This window comes from Ictidomys tridecemlineatus, chromosome 4 (assembly GCF_052094955.1).
Source record: "Ictidomys tridecemlineatus isolate mIctTri1 chromosome 4, mIctTri1.hap1, whole genome shotgun sequence".
NCBI classification, from domain to species: domain Eukaryota; kingdom Metazoa; phylum Chordata; class Mammalia; order Rodentia; family Sciuridae; genus Ictidomys; species Ictidomys tridecemlineatus.
This window is the reverse complement of record NC_135480.1, coordinates 166,865,736-166,889,396: the sequence shown is the minus strand read 5'-3', so window position 1 is coordinate 166,889,396 and position 23,661 is coordinate 166,865,736. Positions and strand designations below refer to the sequence as shown.

The 23,661-nt window shown below is 37.5% G+C and overlaps 1 protein-coding gene and 1 long non-coding RNA gene across 2 annotated transcripts in view; both read left to right on the top strand.

Annotated features, from left to right (window-relative positions):
* Positions 1 to 23,661, top strand: part of LOC110598989 (uncharacterized) — a 197,445-nt gene that overhangs the window by 105,329 nt on the left and 68,455 nt on the right. The gene's annotated exons all lie outside the window — the stretch shown is intronic.
* Positions 466 to 13,966, top strand: LOC120889825 (uncharacterized). The gene is made up of 3 exons (XR_005733980.2): positions 466 to 682; positions 13,056 to 13,107; positions 13,560 to 13,966. It is a non-coding gene; the product is annotated as an uncharacterized LOC120889825 (long non-coding RNA).

Sequence of the window (23,661 nt, the reverse complement as noted above, 5' to 3'; positions counted from 1 at the left end):
CCTCTGTATGCATTCTCCCTCTGGAGAGAGTAAATCACCTATACAATCGGTACATTTGGGAAGAAAAGAGTTGTCATGCTTGGCAGCAGGGGAAACCAGCACTGTTGCCTGTAGATGGATAAAACGTCTCTTATTCTGGGATTGAATAGTTAGAACATTGCTAATCACTCATGCAAAACTCCATTCTCCAACTTGATCTTGATCAAGAACAAGACTTGGCCTTTTGATTTCTGGTTTGTCAATCCTCAGTTGTATTTCTTAGTTTATTCTGAACCTGAGAAAGGAAGAGATGTGCTATTGGGGTACCCTTGGAGATTTCAGCATTTGGTCAACTGACCAGAGCAATGAGGATTAAAAGCAAAGACTTCCAAGTAGGGCAGCAAACTTCTACTATAGAAAGGCTTTTGGGTTAGGCAGGTCACTATGACCTTGACAGTTTATGGAGGCTTATATTAGGCCAGAGAGAGAGTTTTATAGTTGTGTTGTTTGCTTTTAACTGCTATAGCCTGTCCAAGTGGCTTTAAACCAGTCACATGGCTGTTTGACCTTGGCGACTGACTGAAGTAAGCAGTTATTGTAAAAGTACTTGGCTGTGCAGATGTGTGAGGGGACCACATGAGTGCTGTGTAAGTGGACAGAATCTTTCTGAGGACGAGTGGCTCATAGAAACCTTCAGGGATAGGTATGTTGTGGGTAGAAACTCAATTACAGTATGTAGGTCTGATCTCTGTGCATGTAAACAGAAAAAGGCACAGGCCACATGTCCTTAGCAAGGGAGAGTTTCAGAGTGAAGCTGCAGCTGGGTGGAGGCAAAAACATTATTATAGAAAATGTGATTCTTGAAGTGTTTTAGCTGAGTTAACAGAAAGATATCTGCTCTTTTAAAACTATTATCTTCCTGGCTTCTGTGGGGACATCAGAATTCTAAGCGGTTTCAAGATTTAAATTGTTTGTGCAAGGTATGGGGAAACATGCCATTGATGGACTTCCCCAAATCCCATTCTGTATCCAGGTGAAAAATATAGGAACAGTGCTTAGATGTAGGTGGCCTTCACATCTCAAGATGCACATCCTGTATGGGGCCTCAAGTTGGGTCTGGTTTGGTTAATTTCCTAGATCAGAGGAATCTTCCTTAGGAGGCCCATTTGGAAGTAAGGAAAGCCACAGTGCTAACAGGTACCCGCTACACCTGCTCACCTGGGCGCCTGGTGCCACATCTCCAGAAAGAACCTGTGTCCAATTTGGAGGTGTGGAGGATGAAAATTGAGGTTCTTAATAAAAATCCTTGAGAAGGAGAAACAATTGATAAGACCTGCTAAGTAAGTCTGCCACAATTGTAGATTTTTAAATTTTGTAAGTTAGAGCTTCTCTCTGAGAGGTGGTAGAATGGGCAGATAGGCTGATCTCCTCAGTACTATTAATGAAAATTCATCTCAAAAAGAGATATTTCTGAAGTGAATTTCACAGGCTAAGGAGTCAGAAATACTGGCCTTGACCCGTTCAAACCTGGCAAAACTGAAGCCAACCAAGATTTCTTCCATTTGTCTTCTTTCCTTCAGATACTATTGAGCTTCTGCTGTGGTCTTTGCTAAAAGTATTGAATTCTTAGAATATAATTTTAAAATTGTTTGGGGGAATAGGGATCACTGGGATTTCTAAGTGTGGTGGGTATTGAGTCCATATGACAATAACTTTTGTGTTCTATTAATTCCATGGACATTTTATAAAAGAGACTCTGGGGAGTTAATTAATTCAATGTCTCCAGAAACCCATGGCCATTCCCCATAAATGTCTAAACCAACCCGTTGAAAGAATCTGTTTTTCTTCAGATGTTGAAAAACCCTGGCTTAAATGAGCAGAGATTGGAAAGTGTCATTTGGAGATGTTAAATCAAGAATTTTGTATTTGAAATTTTAACTTCCAATAGCAATATAATCTAATTTGAGGTTTTAATTTCCTTGAAACTTAACATCTTTAAAATTTAAATTGCAAGAGGATTTAAAAATTTAACTATGATCTCTCACTGGGAATTTGATAATAGAAAAGAGCTTAATTCAAACTTGGAGATCTCTATGTTGTTTGCATTTTGTTATGCATTATATCTTAATGTTGTCATTTGAACTAAATGCAGATTATCTGACATGCAATGAGGATAATGTAGTTGGACAAAATTAGAGATGGTTAATCCAATAGGGACTGAATTTTCAACCCTGTATATAAAGTTGCTTTGGAATTAATTTAATTAATGATGTGACCCAGAGCCATCTTTGGAAAAATCTGAGCTATCCCCCAGTGGTTTTGAGAAAATAACCAAACTTACTGGGGTTGGTATTGGGGGTTTCATGAAGGCATAGAAGCAAGGCTACATCTTCTTTGGAGATAAACACGCTCATGGTTCTCCGTAGGTATAGCAGTTAAGTCCAAATAGGTTCAGAGGGCAAAGACAGTGATTTTAAGGGACACATTTCTCATTTCTCTGCTTTCCATGTGGGGAGATTTAAAAGCCCACTTTTGGTCTTGACATCTTCCTTTATTCCTGTGGAGGTGAAGACACTTATTTGACTAATCTGGAAAGAATAGCGTTGGCATGCTCAGAGGAGCACAGCTCTTCTTCCTCTTGGGAATGGGCCACACGCTGCCAATCACTTACCTTTGCTCCTCTGGGTTTGACTTGTGGATTTCTTCAGAAGCCTTTCTGGGAACAGATGTACTATTTATTAGAATACCCTATTATCTGTAGATCAGATGGTGCTATTATAGATCTCTTTATAAGATGAATTATCAAATTATATTATATTAATATAAATAGATCCTCAATTCTAGTTGTTAGTTAATACTTCACAGTGGATTTATTTTGTTTGGAATTACTAAAAGGTGCTATAAATCAGTGGCTACAGATGTATCACATTGGTGAAAGTTATTCTCTAAGTTGAAAGTCTGGCTTGCTCTTCCTGGAGTCAAAGCCATTGAACAACTGATGAGGCATCCACATTACCATTACATATAGAATATAATACAAAGAAGGTTGTGAGTATATTTTAAAATTGAGTATATGGCTACTGTTAGATTACTCACTGAGGATTTTTACATACTTGAAAATTCATTCTCTAGAGAGATTCTTTTGTATTTCCCTTGAAGTTTCTTTGAATATCTGAGTAATATTGTTTTATGTGCTTTCATTTTCATTATCTTTGCTTATCAAAGGCCATCACTCATTAGCCTTTATATAAGTGTTGTTCTTTTGTATTTCATTAAATTTTTCCAATACTTTTTTTTTTTTTTTTGTATATTTACCTCCTCCTTGGACTTGGTAAAAGCCTGAGGTTGGAACTGAATCTCTGGGTTCAGCTTTTGCTTAACAATATTATTAGGAATTAAGTGCTTACCATGAATTTAAAATTGTAATAAGTAAGGTACTAGAGAGGCAGCAATAAGCAACACTGTAACAAATATAAGCTTCATTGTTCCTTACTTTTGTACTCTGATCAGAAGCATTTCAGTCCTCCAGAGCCCAAAGCTGAGCAGGGCATTTCTACTTCCTTTTCAAGTTGCAAGTGATTCTTTTCAGTCTCACAAGAAGTCGTCAGTGAGCTGCCTCCTCTACTTTTGCCTCAGAAACAATGAGGGAGGGTTAAAACTACAAGCACAAATTTGAAACTAAAGTCCCTTGTTTTAATAATATGTGCAGCTTTTGTTTTCTTAACAAACATCTCTCTCAAGGACTGTATCAGGTGCAAGTTCCTGTGGATCTCCTGTTATTCATTTCCCTTCTTTTGTCCCAACTAGGAAAGAATGGGTCCCCGAAAATTTTAGACAAGATTCTTACCATTTCCCATCAGCTAATCCATAGGTGGATCTTTCCTGCACTTTTTACAGGGTGGAAGTGTGCCATTTTTCCAACAGAGGGCAGTGTGTGTTTGCTGAACGACAAAAACCAAGTTCAAGATCTGAAAAACTGTCCTCTGCAGAGTTGAAAGGACAGACACTAGGAAGCAATTTCTTTCTTTCACTTCTGATTTTGCAGTTTTGACTCCAGTTACATTTTTTTAGTGAAAATTATAGAAAAAAATTATCTTCTCTCAAGTATCTCTGACCTACAAGGACAAAATTGAGAAAATAAAGGCAAAAATGTACAGAGAGGATCCTAGTCACCCTGATCACAATAATTAAAAAATTAGCCCGTTGCTGTATCCACCCTGTCTTAGTGCCTTTAGGTAGACTTTTGGCATTGGGATAAGAAAAAGGTCCATGTAGAAACGATTGTGTCAATGCTGGGATTCCATTTGCACATTTTTTGGGGTGCTCTTTTGGTGCTTTGGGTTTCATGGCAAAAAAAGTAGCTTGGTGTGGTTTGCAAGTTGATAAAAAATTTGACATATGTAGCTTTAAAGTTTGGTCGCTTAAATAATTCTCAATTGATCTAGCTGAGTCCCGAGACTACCTTCTTGAACAGGAATCCTTATAAAAATTGTAGTTGATTGATATAACAAAACTAATACATATTAAATGTTTGTCTGGAATTATAGCCTTATATGACTTATCCCTTTTAATTTATATGACATCTTTAAGAGGTGGACATTATTCATATTGTTTTATAAAGGAAGAAACAGAGTCTGAGAGGTCAAGCAATTTCTTTTAAATCACTCAGCCAGCAAGTGGCAGAATGAAGCATTGAAGTTGGTGTCTCTTATGTTAAAGTATACATTCCTTCCAAATCTCCCAGCTCCTCAAATCTTTATTGATCCTGAGCTAAGAGATTGGCGCTGAAAATTATTGAGTCATCAAGTTGGAATCATGGAAAATAGTGATTCAGCAGATTCAGCATAGTGAAAACACACACACACACATATAGTGTCAAAACGTGTGTGTGTGTGTGTGTGTGTGTGTGTGTGTGTGTGTGTGTGGTGGTCAATGTAGAATTTTCTTCTCATCTAATTTTAAAATTTTTTTCTTTGCTCTTAAGAAACAGTGTTTTTTTTGTTGTAACTTATTTTCTGCTGTGCCTGGATGAAAAGGCCAGACAGGCCAAGAATGAAGTAAATAAATAAATAAATAAATAAAATTAAATTAAAAGGAAGATTTTAACATAAAGATAATGAGGCTCTGCAAATGAAACCGGGTCCCTGTTTATACAGTTGATTGAGTCAGAAAGAATTATAAATTTGAACCCATGTATGTCTGATTCCATTCTCAAAGATATTTTATAAAAATCTCGTTTTCTCCATAGATAAAGAAATAATGAGAGGTAGAGGAAAGGGAAGCCATTGCCCAAAGGACAACTTCTGAAGGAATTTTGTCTAGACTACTTAGAAGGAATAATCTTCCAAAAAGGAAGTGGTTTAACTATTGACCATTCATTGACAATCTGTGAGTCAGGCACACAAGGCAAGCTTTAGGAAAAACTGGACATGGTTTCACTCAGACATCCTCAGCAGACACCAGACCACCAGACAGGGTGGGCGCCAACTGCATTAGCCTCTCCATTATCTTAATTTCTTTCCCCTCAACAGGGCAGCCTGCCTTTTGAAGAGGATTCTTATTGTCACAGACAGTCTCGTCTTTTTCCTTTTCCTTTTATTTATTTATTTATTTTTCATAATGAGTAAACACAGAGGTCCAGGCAGTCAGAGGTAGAAGCCAAACACAAGTGTTTTCAAAAAGATCTCTGAAATAAACACTGAAGTGTTGTATCTCATAACCCTACACAAAACTGACAGTAGCCAGCTGTTGTCTGAGCTCAACGTGATTCTAAAGAGCCGAGAGCCACGAGGCGAAAAGGGAGAAAGTGAAAATAACTCCTCTCCTACTGAACCATAGATGACAGATCAGCCAAAAAGGACCCTGGAGGAAACAGAAGTCAATGAGGCAAAAGTCCTTGCAAATGACCCCTGCCTGCTCCCCTTTACAACTCCAGAAATAATCCGCCCAAACGGTCTTTTATTGGTGCAGCAGCATTTGAAGGCAGTCTCTTCCATTTCATTCTCTTTCTGTGTATTTGCTGTGAATCTTGAAATGTTTGTTATCTCATAACACCAATTTCCCAAGATTTTAGGCTTTTTTTTTTCATGGTTTTTCTCCTCTCCTATTTTCTGTATTTCTCTATTTCTCACCTTTACTCCCCCTTCCCCATAATGGTATGGAAAGTAAGTACTCAGTCCTCTTGTCCTCACTTCCATGGACTCTGTGAACAGCAACGTTCCCTGAGCACTTAAGGACTTTCTAGGCTCCATGTGAATTACCCTTCCTATAGCTGGAAATTTACTATTGTTTCAAATATGATTTCTGGCTGGCAGGTGTTTTGGTTTAGATATGAGGTGTTCCCAAAGGTCCGCATGTGAGGCAATTCAAGAAAGTTCAGAAGTGAAACATTTGGGTTATGAGAGCCTTAACTTAATCAGTGCATGAATCTACTTGAATGGATTAACTGGGTGGTGACTACAGGCAGATAATATGTGACTGGAGGAGTTGGGTCATTGGGAGTGTGCCTTTGGAATTTATATATTGTCCCCGATCTGCAGTGCAGCACTTTCCCTCCGCTTTCTGATGCCATTTCCTGAGCTGTTCTCCTCTGCCATCCCATTTTGTCCTGATGTTCTGCCTCATTTGGGCCTAGAGCAATGGAGTTGGCTATCTATGAACTGACACTCTGAAACTGTAGCCCCAGATAAACTTTTTCTTTCCTAAGATTGTTCTTGCAAATGAAAAAGCTGACTAAAGAGTAGGAGAGAAAAGCCTGAAAACATTTAATATGGTTCAAGTTAAACAAAATCTAGTTTTGAGGCTCTGTTTGATCCTAGTTGCAAGAGTAGAAAGGTGTTGTAAGCAGTCATTTTACTTATCAAAACGCCTAAGGCTTATTCTGCAGGGGAGTGTGTAAAGATTCGTCTGGGGGGTAGTGAGAAAGGGTTTGAAGGCTAAAATGCTATGTATGATAAATTCCTGTGAGGAGGAGATGCAGGCTTATTAGGCCTTGTGATGGGCAGAGGGGATATGTCATTGAAGAATGAGTCTACAACATGATAATAGACTGAGATTTAGTGAACAGCATGGCTCTTGGCCATGGTCCTGTGGTCACTCTGGGCAGAGAATGTTCAGATGGTGTTATCTGATGTTGATTTTCATAGTGGTTACTGTTTTGTGTTCTAGTCTGTTGTCTGGTGTCTAAATCTTCAATGCAAGTTCATACATGCACTGTCCTTGTAGGAGTAGTGCTTTGATGAATGGAGACAGTAGTCAAGTTTAAGTAGCTGTGGGGAAAAGAGGAAAACGGGCACAGAAACAGGGATAAAGGGAAAGCACCAAGAAATCATCAAGTACAGAAATTTATACAGAGAAATGACAAGAACAGTTAAGCCCAGACTCACCCTAAATCCACAGATTCTCCAAGAGTACAGAGTGCCCAGTACATAGAATGAAATGAATTCACTGTAGTTATGAAAGGTAAAAAAGACCTCTGAGGGCTGTGTGTATCTAATTATGTAATTATATTTATTTGCCCTTTTGAGTTGATTTCAATTGGGTTTTGTGTAATGAATTTTTTTTTAAAGCTGAACATAGAGTTATTTTAAGTTTGGTGTGTTTGCTTTGCTGAAGGCTGATACAAATAGAGTATTAAATGATTTTCAGTTTGACTATCATTCAATTTTCATACAGACATTTTAGCATTGTTTTGTATGTTAACTGGGAAATAGAGAGGGTTTTTGGTCAGGAAGCCATCCTTATGTTTACTTTTATATTGTTTCTGAAAAAATATATAAGTTGTCAATAGTCAGTCATGTATTGAAGATTTATAAAATTTCATCTTTCCCCTCTTCTTCATTTTTTTCCCTAGAATATTTATTATTGTCATAAGACCAAGTATGTATCTTTTGCTCTCACTATGAAAAGCAATATAAAAAAACTCTTGCCAGTTTTCAACACCAGGTAAGATGAAAACATAAATGATTTAAGTAGGGGAAAGATAAACCATTTTGTTGTGCTCACCATGCAGTCCCGCTACAGTGCTCCAAAAAAAGATTTAAATAATACAACAACAAACAATTTCGATGGGCTAATTATCCCTTTTTGTTTATTTACTGAGTCTAAGCTCCATGCCCCCTACATACTACTTTTCCTTTTTTCAGTTATGACTATAGAATCAGTTACTGAGACCAGTCCTGCGGTTGCTTTCATCCTAACAGATATAACCCACCAGCAAAGGAAGCTGTTTTGACGTTTTAATATTTGTTTATTTTGTATTAGAATCTTTACTTGCTTCAATTTTATTTGTTTGATGTTTTTGGGAGGAGAGGGCTTTCCCTTTTAGGTTGGAAACTACCTGGTGTTTCCTTTTTGCCATTTACTGACTCTGTCATTAAATGTTTCTGGTTTCCATTTCTGCTTTGAATTGGCAGAGAAACCAGACGGCACTCACTGCTTCCTGATACTTTGTAGAGTTATCTGGGTAGCCTGTTCCTGGCATGTCCACAGGTATAGTTTCAGTATTTTCTTTTTTGAGTGAACATGGCAGGGTAAAGATTCCTCTTTGGTTAACTGAGGTCTGTTTCTTTGTTTTCTACTCTTGGCATTTCTCACTGATATATGGCTCATCTTGCCAGCTGTGAAAAGCCCTGCCTATCTGACACACAGCAATGCTGTTGCTAGACAATTCTGAATCTTACACCTGACACTGATCTCTTGTTGAGAACATAGAGGTCACCTGTTCATTGCTGGTAGTGATCCCTCATCTCACTATAGACACAGTTGCCTTGTACAGACAGATCAAGTTTGGTCTCCATTCTCTGTCTGCATTGCATTTTGGTACCTAGTCATTCAGAGTAAGCAAAGAGGCAGAATTCCTTTGACTTAAATTACACATGTCACCCACTTGAATGACTGTGTGTCTGGTTTTATGGTGCCAGGATTATGTATTAGAAAGAAGTAGAGGCAAAAGAAGGAAGTTTAGAAATTAATCCATTAACCCCTCCACCACTCTTTGAAGAGCCAGCTTTTTTACAGAGGTAGAATAATATATCTGTGGACTATTTTAACCTTACAAATACATTTAGTTAAGGCGTTTGCTTGTAAAGGCACTACTCTGGCATCATGAGAATGTGCAAGATCTAAATTATGAATCCCTATTCTAAAGAATAATCCTGTCCTTTTTGTGGATGCAACCATGAGACTTCTGACACTTAGAAAATAAGCTTTTCAGATTGAGTTCTCTGGAGGCCAGCAGGGTAAAGGGTGAGTCTGTTCCTGTTTTATCAAGACAAAAGCTCTTCTTCTCAAAGTGTAGATGTGTAGGTCATGGGATTCTTTGAGTTGGCTTGTGGTCAGATAAGATTCAAAATGCACTATTTAGATAGGAAGTTCATGGGCCATTTGCTGCTGGTTCCCTTTCCCCTTGAACCCTAAAAGGACTTCTTTGAAATTTAATGTTATTTTTGGTAAGTCTCAGTACAGAAATGGTATCAAACACTTATTCAGTAATATTCTTTCTATATGCTGGATTGTCAGCTATAAGAAAATCTCATCTTCAGAATTAAAAGTGTGTATTTTTCTGTGAAGATGTCACTCTCAACTATTGGGGATGATAGCCCATGTGAGCTATCATCCCCAATAGTATACTTCTTAGCATAAAAGGAATAGCTAAAATGCCTGGATGATCCAAAACAGTGCATTTACCACATTGGTGGGTTGCCTATAAAAGAGTTCTATTCAAAATTACTTTCAGAAACAGAATTCTTGCTAAAAACTAAAGCTCACATGTCAACACCAAAGAGAATTTCCAGTCAGGGTTTTGGTCTTCAGAAATGTTACTCTTGGGGCCACAGTGGTCGGACTGGGCTGGGCTGGACTAATGGTGTGCAAGGCGGAAGGTGAATCTACCCAGATCCCTGAACTCTGTGATTGTAGCTTGCTGAATGAGGGTCCTCTCTCTGTCCTGGTGCTGCAGGGAAATATGGAGCAGCACTGGCTGTGGCAGCACCACCCAGCCCCATGGCTCCACTGCAGGGGCCCCCAATCCTTCCTCTGCTTCAGTCCACAGCTGTCAGGGGAGCAATGTAGCACAGAAAGGATCTTAGCACCTTCCATTGCCTTGTCACCCTGGGGAACCTGGGAAGACATACCCTAAATTTCTGGACAGATTTTCCAGCCTAAGAATTCTAGGGAGCAAAAACAGAGAAAGCTCCTTTTCCCAACCTGAAGATTACATTTGCAGGCAGGACTGCTCATCAGGACCTTCAGAGAAAGTCACTGTCAGAGAAGGAAGTCCTATAGCTTTTTGAAATGATGATGGAAGATATGAATGCACATGAAGAATAAAAGACACCATTTCGGTAAAAGAACTTCAGTATCAAAAAAGAAATGGTGATGCAGTACATTAATACTGTTTCTAAGACAGGAAGTCTTGAATGTAGGCAAGAGATTTCACCTCAGAAATTCATCTATGAACTGAAATTTGGGTCTGCAGATGAAAGACTTCTATCATACCTAGAGTCCCTTCCAGTGTCTATCTGGCAATCCTTTGAGTATCTAGTCTCAGGTATTTCATGAGAGTAACAGAAAATGGATCAATACAACCTAACAACTTTGAACACACAAACTACAATCGAGATGAAATAGACGGATTTTTGGAGATGCATGAACTACCACGAGAACATAAATATTAGATGGTTCAATGACCACTAAGGAAATTATGATCCTGATTTAAAAATCTCCAAAAACATCTTCAGATATAGATGTCACTGGGAGAATTTTCCCACACATTTATAAGAAGATCTAGTACCAATTCTATACAGCCATTTCAGGAAATGGAAGGAACAGGGAATAATTCACGACTTATTTTATGAAGCTGGTATTACTACATAGTCAAACTGGAAAAGACAGTGCCAAAATAAAATAATGGAAGAAACCCAAAAGTGACAGACCAAAGTTCATCATAAATATAGGCATGAAAATCCCAATGTATAATGTACTTTATTGGCAAGCCCAGGAAGTCATAGGGTTGAATGGATTGATGTAGGAAAAATCATATTACAAAATTCAACACCTATGGATAAAAACTCTCAGAAAAATAGGAACAGAGAGTGTTAGAGGTTAAATTATATCTCCTAAGCATATGTTTAGGTTCTAGTCCAACATCTACGAATAAGGTCTTTTTTTCAGAAATGGCATTCTAATACAGTGAAACAATGACTTGCTATATTCTTTTATGACAGACAGCAGACATCTATCATAAGGGAGTAGAGCAAGTCGTTGTGTCACTGCAACTTGTATCCTTATAAGGAGAGCAGAGCAAGCTCTTGATTCACTGTGCTTCACATCCTTATGTGATTATCTTCTCATATTTAGTTGATGTTTTTAGTAAAATATTTGAATTCCCATCCCTTTTTCTTTTGGGTATATTCTATAAGTATTTGGTTGTGGTTCCCACCATACCATTTAACGTGGAAAGGGAAATCACTCTGATACTAGCCCATAGCAGTGTAGCTTCAGTAACATACAGAATTCCATTCCAGTTCATCTCCATCCACACCTTACTCAGTTGCTGATGTCACATTGTAACAAGTGCTTGCATTGTGTAAGGAATCAAGGCTGAAGTGGCCTCTGAGAGCCTGTATGCCTCAGCAGAGTGAGGCAACTTTTTAGGCATTCCCTGGGCCAGGATAATGTCCCATAATTTCTTTTCAAGGAAATACTCTCTTCTTTATCCTGGAGCCCTTAGTGTGATTAGTCTTAAACTTCTTGAGATGCCCTCAAGCTATCTTTTCTACTGTGTTTGGCCAAAGTACTTAGCATCTCTTTGGGTGTTATAATATCTTTAATAAGTATATCTTCCTTATCCACAGCTTTACAAGACATTTCTGGCCAAACTTCAAGGTTTTGGAATCCCTTAGCTCTGTTTTCTGCTCCCCATTCTCATAATAAACCAGGCTAAAAGCGGCTGGCAATATCCATGCTAGTGAATGCAGGCTGTGCTACCTTGAAATTTCCACCTCCAGATTAATTAATCCGTCTCTTTAAAGTTTAGTCTCACATAGAGTCTTGGGACATAGTAAAAATATAATCAAATTCTTGAGAAAACATAATCAAATTCTTTGCCAGAACATAATGTGGGTGACCTCCAGTCCAATTCCATACAGAGTCCTGATTTCCATCTGAAACCTCATGAACATGATCTGCATTCTTGTTGTCATTCCTCTTTGAGCTCCTATCAGAATCTCCCATTAAGCTCTGTTTACCACATTCTACAGCTTTTCCAGCGTGCACCTCTAAACTAATAAAAACTCTTCCTGCAAAACAGCTTTGAGGTTTCTGATCCACATGATCAGGTTAGTCACAATAATGACCCCACTTCTTCAGTTAGATTTTTGTCACTGTACCAAGTCCCCCAATGAGAACAACTTAGAGGATTAAAACTTTACCCAGGCTCATGATTTAAGGGGTCTTGGTTAATAGAGAGCCAAGTCCATTTGCTCTGGGCCCAAGGCGAGGCAGCACATCAAGAGGGGGTCATAGTAGAAAAGCACCCTTACAGGGTATAACCTCAGTGACTCACCTCTTTCAGCCATGCCCCACCTGCCCACAGTTAGTCCATTGAAAGTCGGATGGCCTGATTAGTTTATAGCTCTCACAATCCAATAATTTTACTTTTGAATATTTCTGCATTAACACAAGAGGCTTTTGGTGGCACCTCATATCCAAACCATAACAGACTCTAAGCTTGCACTCATGTCACTGAGGTAGGAGGATCACATATTTAAGCCCAGTCTGAGAAATTAGTGAGAACTTCTCTTAAAATAAAAAGGCTGGGGATATACCTCAGTGGTAGAGCAGTTACCTAAAATATATGTAGGCCCTGGGTTCAATTGCTAGTATATTAAAAAAAATTAAAGAAAAATAAAACAGGGTGTTTGAGGGCTTGAGGAAATGAGTCCAACCTTTCTACTTCTTCCCTCATATGAGGCTACACCAGCAAAGTGCTTTGACTTTGAACTTGCCAATCTATAGAACTGAGAGAATTAATTTCTTTTAGTAAATAACCATAGTCTAAGGTATTTTTTTTACAGCAGCATGAAGGGATCCACTCATCTGGAAATGCCTCCATTTCTTCCCTCTACGGTAAGAACACTTTTGCTGGTTCCAGGATTCTTGGCTTCCCCATTTTGTCCTTTATCACTCTGAATGTATCAATCCACTGGATTTTTCCTTCCAGAGTTTCTAGTGAAAAATCTGATAAGGGCCTTATGAGGAAATTCATATGAATCCTTCCTCTGTCTCTACCTCTTAGGTGTTAATCCATGCTCTATAATGTCATCAGGAAAAGAGCATTTTGTTATAGTATCACAATGTGAGTTAGGTGCTACCATCTTTTTGACACCGATAATTCAGAGTTGGAAGAAAAAGGAATTGAACACCTGAGTGTAGATATGTTGAGGTCTTTCAATGCTAAAAGTTATTACAGTTTTTTTTAAGGCTTTACATGAAAAGTCCTTGGAAGTACAATACAAATTTTAATTTCTAAACAAGTAAATGTCAGCCTCCATAACCTACTGAAGCAAAAATTTCTTTAGATTTTTTTTTCAGAAACATTGTGATTCCAGCGAAATGTAGAGCTGAGACAGATCAAACCAGTGGTGAGCCAGAGGACCCTGTTTTTTGTGGATTCTGACATCATGGTGTGGGCATTGGTCACATGGACTCAAAGAACTGCAGGAGCAAGGTGTGCAAACTGGCTCAGGCTTCTCTGCATGGATTCCAGCCAGGAGTGCCTCTTGATCCACCTGGACATCAGGAGTCTCCTTTGCCTCCACTTTTGAGAGACATCAGAGACTGTTTCTCCTGCGACACTTTCCCCCTACCTTGCTCCTCTCTGACCTTTCTCTCTTCTCTGCTTTCTTAATACATTTGTTTCTCACAAATTGTATAACAAAACTGATGTTCCAAAGATTAAAAAAAAATATTTGTTTTTTTCCTGGAATTTTATCCATCACTAACTCCATTACTACAGCTTTCTCCCATCAAACTACCTTAAATGTCATTTTGAGGCTTCACAAATCTTACTCATTTTGGAAACTCCTAGAATAACTTGGAACTTGTCATGTAGGTAAACACTTAAAAATATTGAACAACTGAATCTTATAAGTCAAAAGTCAGGTATAGAACTAAGTATACTTTTTATTTATTTTTCCCCCACTCTGAAAGCCATTTCAGTACCAGCAGCCTAAGCACACAGAAGCCAGGCAATGGTTTGGCATCACAGTGTGCCCTGGCATGGGACACTATGAAAGACCCAGGAGATAGACTTGCCATAATGTATTGTACTCTTGAAAGGATAGATGCCATGATTTCTAGAGTCTCAGCTGCTAAACATCTTTTACTTGCTCTAGAGTTTGACTGATCACATCTTTTAATTTGCCCAGGCCCCCTTTTTGTCTTGGCATTTGGAGGATTTACAACAGATTTTCGCCTTTTAAACAAGCAGTTATTAATAGCTGCACTAAAATAAACAATGATGTAATACAAAATTGCCTGATACATGCAAAATAGGGAAAACATAATTAGAGTACAAGGGATTATTTATAGACCAACATCCTTCTCTAAAGGAGATAGGCTGAGCCACACAGCACAGGCACACATCAATATATTTGTAGCTATCATGTGAAAAATGAGTTATCTGAGAAGGACTTTATAGATTGACTTTTTAAATTAAAGTAATAACAGGTTTATAGTTTAGAAAATCAAATGCTTCTATAAGGTGCATCTGGCAGTTCCCTGACATACTCGCCCAGTTCCCAAACCCTTTTCTCAAGAAACTATTAATTTCTTATTCAGGTATTTAAAAGGTTCATATTTGCATTCTGATTTTCTGTATTGAGAATATGTTTCTTGAATTTTAAGCTACAGGCATTGTCCTCAACTAAGGCATTTTATGAGTCAATTGTTATAAAACATAGTTAATTATCTTGACCCTCTAATTTGCTTAATTTCTTATATACCTCTCACTAGTTCTTCCTCTGAACACTATATGAGAATATAGAAACCAAGTGAATAGGGCCAAAGACATCAAATAGTATGCCACTTTCTTTTTTTCCTCTGTAAGTCTTTCTCCTAGTTCCCATAGAGTCTCAAGAATGACTGTGCCCATAGACTGATTATCACCCTGGGCTTTCCTTTTTCAGCAGTCTAGAATTTTTGTCACCTCTCATGTGTTTGTTTCTCTCTCTTCTGAATTATAAGTATTTCTGAGTTTTTTTTTTTTGACAGATCCTTCTATCCTCAAGTAGTTTTTAAGAGGTGATTTAAAAGATGATGCATATTCTTAAAATATTTTTAGTAGTTTACACATAATAGTGGGATTCATTCTGGTGTAAACACACATTCATGGAATAAAATTTGCTCCATTTCAGTCTCCAGTATCTCCCTCCCTTCCCATGTTCCCCTACCTTCATGCTATTGGTCTTCCTTCTATTATTTCTTTATTTATCTTAATTGGTGCTTTATAGTTATTCATAAAGGTAGAATTCACTGTATTATCTTCTAATGTCCCTAAGAAATTTACTTACCTTATTATATTTTTGATTCCTGAAAGTTTTCTTAGTTACTTTTGAAAACATAAAATTCTTTACCAATTGGAAAGATGCAGATAATCTCTCATCTCTCCAAATACAATTATTATAGTTTTTCTCTCTTGTTCTTTGGATTATAACTATTTTTTCCAAATTCTTTGTCCTATTTGGCTGTTGTAGTCATTGTCTTCAATATTAGAGGTGTTAGTCAAATATTTGGTCCTTGGCTACTGATTCATATTTAAGAATGACCTATTAAGTAGTTGCTGAAATAATCAATGTGTATGGAAAAGATTTGTTGGGGTGGCCTCACTGTAGGCTAATCGGGAAGGGGCATATTATTATAGGAACCTTGAATGTCAGTAACTACAGGTCTTATCTCTAAATTGTTTAGTTCCTCCAGTTCCTTTCATTAGTACTAGGGATACTATATAATAAGCCCATTGCACAGGGTAGGCACAGCTGATCATTAACTGCTCTTTTATTTTTCTTCTCTTTTTTATTGATTTTCTTTTTTTGAATACAAAAAAAGTGGAATGTATTACAATTCTTATTACACATATAGAGCACAATTTTTCATATCTTTGTATAAAGTATGTTCACGCCAATTCATGTCTTTATACATGTACTTGGTTTTTTTTCATTACAATTCTTATTACACATATATATCACAATTTTTCACATGTATGTTTGTATATAAAGTAGGTTGACACCCAATTCTAGTCTTCATACATGCACTTTGGATAATGATGTCCATCATATTCCACCATCCTTGTTAATTCCCTGCCTCCTCCTTTTCCCTCCCACCCCTCTTCCCTATCTAGAATTCATCTCTTCCTCCCATGCTCCCACTCCCTGCCCCACTATGAGTCAGCCTCCTTATATCAGAGAAAACATTCAGCTTTTGTTTTTTTGGGATTGGCTAACTTCTCTTAGCATTATCTTCTCCAACGCCATTCATTTACCTACAAATGCTATGATTTTATTCTGTATATATGCTACATTTTTTCTATCCATTCATCCACTGAAGGGCTAAACAGACATTTAATTTAGCTCTCTTTACCCCATTTTAGGAGTATCATCTGCCTTTTTTTCAAATATATTGGGCCACAAATTTCCATGCTTTCAATTTCATGATTTTTTTTTTGCTGATGCTTGGATTCTTAACTTTCTCTGCTTGTTTTCATCCTCTCAGTTTTGTTGACATATTTCTTTTGTTAAAATAACTTTCCTTAAATTTTCCAGTTTTCTTTGTCCTAGCTTGATATCTTCTAGTTTCCTTTTATCGGATTTTTTTGGATGGAGGAGAGAAGAGCTATAAACTCATGAGTTCTGGCTACCTTCTTCAACTGCAAGTCCTGACAAGCTATCTGTGTGATAGCTTTGAAAAAGTGTGCTTCCCCTTATTTGTATGGACTTAAACAGTGAATCTATAATCTTGGAACACAGGTTTTAGTGATTACTTTGCATGTCTCTAGAATGCAACATAAATGTGATTTTAGAAACTGGCCTCAGATATAAAAGTTGCAAGAATTTCTCACTTAGCTCACTCCAGGTAGGAGATTTTTGCTAACTTAATAGAAATAAGGACCTAGTTTCTGTTCCCTTACTAGGCTAAAAATTCAAATGGAATAGATTTGTTAAGGAGTAAGATCAAAAAGCCTATGGACCTGACCTCTACCCCTCAATTTCAGGGATTCCTAATTCAAACCATATGGCAGCTTTGAAAACTGTTAAAATTATCTACCTGGATCTCTGCAGCTACAATGTGGATTCTGCAGAATGGGGATCAAAGAGAAGGATTATAGAATATAGCTCAAGGAAGGACCCTGAATATGAGCCACACCTCTGCTGGAAAACCTGTCTAGTCTCAGAGTCTTCCTGGAAACACTGCCCTGGATGATTTCCCATTTCTTCTTCATTCTCCAACAGCACACACCTTCATCAGCATGCTTGACACATTCACAAAGCTCATTGATTCCTATGTGTGGAGCTGATGACTAGTTGGCAATTCAGCTATTTGTGGCACCTTCCTTCACTAGACTGTCTGCTCTTTGAGGTCATAGGCGATGTTCAATTTATCCTGTATACCTAATGCGTATGGCACTGGTTGAACTATACATCATATTCATTAAATATTTGTGGAATGAATGAAAAAGATACCCTATAGTTTGTTCAATTCTGTGCCAGGAAGATATTTAAGATATGACAAATAATGATCAGCCATTACTTTGAAACTTACGGATTAGAGTATCTTGCTAGGAGACAATATTTACAGATTCTTCTTCCAATATCAGATTTTCATTCAAGTTGTTAGAAGTGACAATTGACTAAGACAACTACAATCTTATCATTACATGTCTTTATCAGGTCAGTTTCTTTTTTTTTATGCACACTATGGTGACAATGGCTAATATTGTAGTTTGAGATCTGCTAAGAATGTTTGACACTTTTCTTAATCAAATCTTTAGAGTCAGGGTAGTAAAGTGTAGCCTGAGGGCCAATCCCGTTTGTCTATTTTTTTTTTAATTGTTGGTCGTTCAAGTCATTACACAGTTCTTAATACATCATATTTCACAATTTGATTCAAGTGGGTTATGAACTCCCAACTTTACCCCATATACAGATTGCTGTATCACATCAGTTACCCTTCCATTGATTGACATATTGCCTTTCTAGTGTCTGATGTATTCTGCTGTCAGTCCTATTCTCTACTATCCCCCCTCCCCTCCCCTCCCCTCCCCTTTTCTCTCTCTACCCCTTCTACTGTAAATCATTTCTTCCATTTGTATTATCTTGTCTTACCCCTCCTTTTCTCTTATATATCATTTTGTATAACCCTGAGGATCGCCTTCCATTTCCATGCGATTTCCCTTCTCACTCCCTTTCCCTCCCACCTCTCATCCCTGTTTAATGTAAATCTTCTTCTCAAGCTCTTCATCCCTACCCTGTCCTTGTTTACTCCCCTTATATCAAAGGGGTCATTTGGTATTTGTTTTTTAACGATTGACTAGCTTCACTTAGCATAATCTGCTCTAATGCCATCTATTTCCCTCCAAATTCTATGATTTTGTCATTTTTTAACGCAGAGTAATACTCCATTGTGTATAAATGCCACATTTTTTTTTATCCATTCATCTATTGAAGGGCATCTAGGCTGATTCCACCATCTTGCTATCGTGAATTGCAAAAAACAAAGCATTATGATTTCAACATGAAAAAACTTTGAGACCTTAATGGTTTGCAATCCCTTTTTCCTCCATCAGAAAATCACTTTAGCTTATTGTTTGGCAATACAATATGAAATTCTGAGTCTGAGGAGCTAGAGGCAAGATTCAGTTCTGTTGTTTACTAACTAAATGGTTTTTGAGCAAATGGTTAATTACACTGAATGGTGTTTTCCTGGTCCCCCAATGGTTAAAACAACACAGGGTTATTATCAAGTTTTGATGGGAAGGCATAACTGAACTAAAATGTGATAAATTTTGATTAATGTTATAATACACCACACATGCATATACACTAGGAATTGCCAGTATGGCAGTAAGAGATAATCCACAGTGTTTTAATTTTGAAAAAAAATGTATTTTTGAGTCCCAATTTTGACTAAAGTTTGGAAGGCTTCCCTTTGAGGAAATGCTTGTTTCTAAAGGAAACTGTGGCAGGCAAGAGGCTGTTCTTTAATATGACATCTAGATGTGGGGACAGATGTTGTTACAGAAATATTCACAGGTAGTTTAATAAGCTGCAAACACTGCATACCTCCTAGAAGAGAGAGGTTGAGAATAGAGAGGGGGCAGAGTCTTAGATGCTTAATATTTGTGAATGAAAATTGCGGATTCCATCCATCCATAATCCATATTCTCTGTTAATACCTCAGGGCAGGATTTAGCTAAGCAGATTAATAATAAAGTTGAATGTGGCAATGGAAGCCTTGTACCTTATTGTTAAGGAAATTTGTTTCAAAATCTTGACAATTCTTAGCCAAATTAATTCAGAGCTATGTGTTCTGATGAACAGGAAATTCCATTTTCTTTTGATTTCTTAAATTCTAGTAGTACCATAATAATACATTATGAAAATAAAATATTCCAATAAAATAAAAATATAGAATAAAATGTGAAATTGTTTTTCTCCTTCTCTCCGTATTCTATGACTCAGAGATAACCAATATGAATATATATTCCAAACTTTTCTCTATGGATTATGCATATGCATGTCTTTATGTCTTATTTCTTGGACACACTAGCATTTTCAAGTAAAGAAAGTTTGTTCTAAGATAAGGCATCTTCCTCTCTTATTTTATTATTTTTTTTAAGTACAAGAAACTCAGGTTGTCAAGTTACAGATTCACAGCATTCTAAATGTTATTTTGCCACTTAACTCTGTGACCCTTAGCATATTTCTTAAATTTTGTAACCTCTCAGTTTGTTCATTTGTGAAATAAAAGTAAAAACATTGTATAAAGTTGTTATAAGGAGAAAAGAACATGGGAGTCATAGGGAACTGAAATGAATAAATTAAGTGAAATATCATATACCATGTAACTACTAGAATAGTAAATCAATAAGTAAGGCAAGAGAGATGGGAACTAATTCCCATCTCTCTTCCCTTACTCCTCATTTTACTATTTGTACCTATCAGTCTTTGCCCTATCCATAATTACGGTCATGTTCAGAATGGATCACTGACTCCGAGAAAGATCTTGGGACTATTGTGTTGAAGAATGTCATGGCAGAGTGGAGAGAGAAGGCCCTGTCTCTCAACCCATGGAACGCTGTACTCAGGCAAATGTAAATAATAGAGTATTTCAATATTTCTTTCTCTCTGTCTCCTTCCCTCCTTCCCTTCCTCCCTCTTTCCTTTCCATCCTTTCCTTCTTGTTGGGAAAAGTCATCTAAATGAGAAGGAGTAAAGGTGCTGGTAGAGTTTGGGGCTGTGGACAGATTAGAGTCTTCTTGCTCAGCCTCTTCTTTATTTCTGAAGAGTCTGAGATGCCTGCCCAATCCATAAATGAATCTGAAATATGACCCCTCTCATCCAAATCCTTTGATTTTTCAGATGAAGAACATCTTTTGGAATGTTCATATCTGAGTCTGATGGTCATCAAAATGTAGGGCATTCAGCCTGATTGGAAAATCCTGCCAGTGCCTTTCAAGTTGAATATTCCACTTCTTGAAAAGTGCTTCAGTACTTGCTGGATCTGCAGGTGTTTACTGTCTCTGGGGCTGCAGTCCAGATTCTAGGAAAGCAGGGAATAGCAGCCACCTCTCCAGTGGTTTATCAAAGACACCTCAATTTTATTCTGGCATTTAATCTGCCACAGAAGCCATTTATTGCTTCATCTTCCTGAGTAACGTGGACACTATCACTTAATTAACTCACCATTTGACTGCATGTTTAAAACTGTCAGGTGGGAAGTAAATTTAGTGCTGTCTTATGATTAATAAAATACTAAAGTCTCATTTTGTAAAAGCCTTGTAGCTGGCACCTGTGCAAAAGCTACCAGGTTTGTTGGTTGTTATTTGGCTTATAATTATGTGGACTGACAGAAAAATATCTACATTTGTTTGTTCCTTTTTACATATTTGTTTTTAAATCACACCAATATGTATGTGTGTTGGGAGTAGATGTGGTTGGTTAAACTGATAGAATATTTCATATTTAAACAAATTAAATGAATTATCAAGTCCTTTAATATAGGTATGCTATGTTGAATAGTTTCAGGGTCCTAGAATTAATAATTGCTTACTTTTGAGTGATTATTTATGGTAGCAGCTGATCTAGGGTCATTTACATATGTTGTTCCAACTAATCTTCACAATAATTCTGAGAAGTAGCATCATTCTCATGTTTACAGATAAAAAACAAAGCACTGAGATATTTAGTTATTTGCATAAGATGGTTTACCTCAAAATTGACAAAGTTGAGCTTTGAATACAGTTTTATCTCTAAATTCAATCCTTCTGTTTATTCCAATGGAAGAATTGCTTTTTGTAGCAGTGATGCTTGAACATTTTGGCCATTGTATTTTTTTTTTAAATTTTTTTCTCCTGCTTTATAACCTCTCCCATCTCAAAGAGGTTTGTGCTGGAGACCATCACGATCATTTCTGTGTTTGGCGATTTGCTAAAAAGACCCTTAGAATTCAGCATCCAGTTGTATGTATGGGTAGGATTCATTATAATGAAAGGATACAAAGCAAGTTATGAAGGATATTGGTCAATTGGCAAAGTGTGGTGGTGTAGGGGTTTTTAGCTTCTTCTATCCACTCCATCCTGCAGAGAGGCTTAGGAGAGCACACCCCAACCAGGATGGATCAAGAAAGGTGAGGATAGGCCAGCCACCCACCCAGCCTTCCCCACCGGAGGACAATCAGACACACGGGGGAGACCAGTCAAAGCAGGATCTCATGTATTGAGGAAGCACACACAACTTATATAAGAAGTAAAAGTCAATCATTTTAAAACACAGGAAAACAGGAACCAATCAACTTAAAGGTCAAGTCAGCTCAGCAGGAAGAATTAAAGAGCACGAGCTGTGCAGGAGCATGGAAGAGAAGTAAGCCAATCAGGGAGGTTTCAAAACAACTTCAGTGTCCTCCTACTGGCATTTAGCCAGGTGCCTTCCTAGTTTTCGGCCCCACATGGTGGAAACCAGGTGTGAGCTTCCAAGAGTCCTCTAATTGGCAGATACACTTAATTCTTGTGACAATGTGTGACGTGTTGTCTACTACTGAAGCATAGTCAAGATGCAGCATCCAATATTTTTGGGGGACTGTTCATAAAGGCACTCTCTGACTACCATATTCCAAGATGTCAAATTCCAGAAGGAAAGCAGTCACATTGTTTGCACTTATAATTTAGGTACAGTGAGATGCTTTTATCATGTAAAGAAAGTTTATGACAGTGTAGAGTAATGTTTATCAGTCAAGTTCCCAGATGCTAGCCATCAGCCATGTTTGCAAGCAGGAAACTTCTAAAGACAGCAATCTCAGGGCCTCTATGTTAAATCTTGTTACAGAAGATTGAGACGATCTCATTCTTTTTCATTTGCAATTCTTTCTTTTTGTGATGCTGGGTTTGAACTCAGGGCTTCACACATACTAAGCACACACTGTACCACATAGCTACACCCCCAGCCCTCATTTGAAATTCTTAAAAATTAAATTAGAAAAGGAATAAGGTTCATGTCTTGGAGTGTGAAATGATGTATGTTAGAAATATATAAAAACATTATTCATTTATGGATTTCCTTCCCTCCCTGCCTTTATTTCCTCCAGTCCTCCCTTCTATCTTCCACAAAGTATTTGACACTTATCTTGCTAGGAAGTGATTTAGAACAGAGAGTAAGATCAGAGGCTCTGAATCCAGAGTGGGATGCAATCCTAATTCTGCCACTTATGCATTACATGGCTTTAGGCAGGTTTCTGGGATCTTCCGTGTGAGTTTCTCCTTTCTGAAGACTACACTGTGGGCTTCCCTCACTGAAGGACATGATGACTCCACCTGCTGTGTACTTCCTCTCTGAATACAGATTGGGATCCTTCTGAAGCAGGGCTGAGGACATTTTAAGGGTTGTCAACAATAGATCAGACCAGTTTGAACTTTCCACACAATGTGAGAATTCAGGATATGAGAATAAAAACTGAACAGAAATTGGGAAATTTGGTTACATTCATATGTGGCAACACTGACCAAAGAAACCACTTACAAATACTTACCTCTACTTAACACAGTTGAGTACCTCTGAGAGGACCAAAGAGAGTGATCAACACTAGAGTTTAGCGGGATGTTTTGGTTCTATGATTTGACGTCCTAAATTTCTAATTGATGGCTTGCCCTATTTTCCTTCCATTTCTTCTCTTTTTATTGATATTTATGTAGACTATATGGTATTTTCTTTTCAAATCATGCTTATACACAAACACATACAGGACAGGATTTATACTGATTGTATCAGCCACGAGAATGGATGTGGCATTATTTGTGAGGTGGGAAAGAGTAAAAACTAGTACTTACCTGCTGCTTTTTACATTGATAATATTGTCATGTGTCTGTAAAATTCAAATTTTTTTCCCATTTTGTTATGAATAAGTAATATCTTC